Here is a 2,307-nt window from a genome sequence, read left to right as displayed (position 1 = left end):
TGAATATGAGGATCCTGCACCCAGCCCATCGATGGTCCATCGTCGTCTGCTCCCCCGGCATCTTCATCTTCATGATCATGCCCTTCGTCTGCTCCCGCATCTTCCTCATCATCATGTCCGGCATCTTCTACATGATGCTGTGTACAGCATCACCGTCGTGATCATGTCCTGGAGATTCTTCGTCTTCTCGCCCGCTCGAGCCGCGGTGGTTGTCTTGCTGCCCATCTGTGACGCCCGGATAATTATGCTACAGTAAACCTACGCTAATGATGCCATGTCACCTCTACTAGTGTTGATAATCTCGCGTTAGTTCAAAACCGGATCAAAATTCAAATTCAAAATATGGCAAACAACAAAAGTTTTCAAAAATTAAAACTAAAATGTTCGGGTTGTTTCGAATAAATCGTAAGCAATTATGGTGGAGAAACCAAGCTTTTATAAAATGCTTAAAGGAACTATAAGGATTTAAACAGTAGCAAAACCATTAATTAAATGCCTATTATAACAAATAAAATGTCAAACTAAGTTATTTGGGGTCTAGACTTTTTGTGACTCTGGACTAAGTTGAACTACTAATTTAGATACTAAGTGTATATTTTACTAAAATAAAATGCAACTAAAATAAAAGAGGAAAGAATAAATAGAAAAAAAAGCAACAGACCCCCCCCCCCCCCCCGCTGGGCCTCGTGGCCCAAATGGCCTTAGCCGCCCGAACAGGCCGGCCCATCCCACCACCACTTAACCCCCCCGGGCCACTGACCGAAACCCTAACCCCCCACTCTCCCCACTCCTCTCCCACGATCCCCCCTCTCCCTCGGTCACTCCCCCTCACCCGATCCGATCTGGAGGGGGATCAAACCACCCCAGCGCACGCGACTGCTGCCCCGGGCGCCGCCCCGACGGCCGCGCCCCGTCACCCGTCCTCGACCTCCTCCCCGTTCTGGATCGGGACGCAACGGCGCCCCCGTTGCTTGCCAGACCCCGTCGCCCCTGGTGCCCGTCGCCACCACCGCTCCGCCATCGCCAAGACGCCTTCGATGCCACTGGACCCCGCCGTCGCCGGGCCTTCCCCGCCGGATCTCGCCTCCTCGTCTCCTCGTCAAGCCGCTCGCCGGAGCCGCCTCGCCTTCCTCTTCGTCGTCGACCGCGTCCCCGTCGACCACCCCGAGCCTCCCCGAGCACGCTGCCATTCCCCTACACTGGTTGTGAGCGCCTCCTCTTCTATCCCCACCACCGTTGCCCGTTCCGTTGCGCCGTCTGGATCGCCGAACGCCACCACGGCCACCGCACCGTACCGCCTCGCCCCCTCGCGCTCGCACACGATCTGGCCTCGACCGTTTCCTCCACGCCCGTGCGCGTCTGGCGCCCGCGCTCACGGCGCCTTGCCCGCGCGACCCAGCTCCGCCTTGCCGCATGCTCGCGGTGGCCTCAGGCCCTGCTTGCCCGTGCTGCCGCGCCGGGGCTGCGCCTTCCGCCGCCCCCTGCAGCATGTAGCCGCCGGCGCCTACCACGCTCCCCCGCGCCTGCCGAAGGCCGCCACGGCTCGTCTCGCCGGCGCGCGTGCCCCGGAACTCCCCACGCCCGGTGCTGCTCCCGTTGTCGCCGGCCACCGAGGCCCCAGGCGCGCTCGCCCTCGCCTCTCATGGCGTCGGGTGCGAGCACCCGCACCAGTGCGCCCGCTGCACCCCCCCTGAGCCACTGACACGGGGACCCCACCCCCAGAACGTAAAATAAAAAGATATAAAAAAGAATAAAAAATAATAATAATAATATATTAAAAACAATTAATTAATTAAAGAATTAATTAACCTAATTAATTTTTGATTAATTAAACTAATCTAATAACTAAACTAATTAAACTATTAGTTAATTAATTAATCAGTCAATGACAGGTGGGTCCCGCACGTCAGTTTGACCCAGTCAACACCCTGTTGACTGCTGACATCATGCTGACGTCAGCAGGCACTATTCTGGATAATGTTGAATGAAATAAATTAAATAAATTCTAAAATGATTTAAAACTTTAGAAAATAATATAAAATAAACCGTAGCTCAGATGAAAATACTTTCTACATGAAAGTTGCTCAGAACGACGAGACGAATCCGGATACGCAGCCCGTTCGTCCGCCACACATCCGTAGCATAGCAAACCTGTAACATTTCACCTCCGGTTCATCTGTCCGAAAACGCGAAACACCGGGGATACTTTCCCGGATGTTTCCCCTTTCGCCGGTATCACCTATCCCTACGTTAGGTCACCCCTAGCACAACGTATCGCCGCGTCTTGCTTTGTGTTACATTTGATTG

Source organism: Aegilops tauschii, chromosome 6 (genome assembly GCF_002575655.3).
Source record: "Aegilops tauschii subsp. strangulata cultivar AL8/78 chromosome 6, Aet v6.0, whole genome shotgun sequence".
In the NCBI taxonomy this organism is placed as follows: Eukaryota; Viridiplantae; Streptophyta; class Magnoliopsida; order Poales; family Poaceae; genus Aegilops; species Aegilops tauschii.
Note: the sequence above shows the minus strand (reverse complement) of the source record.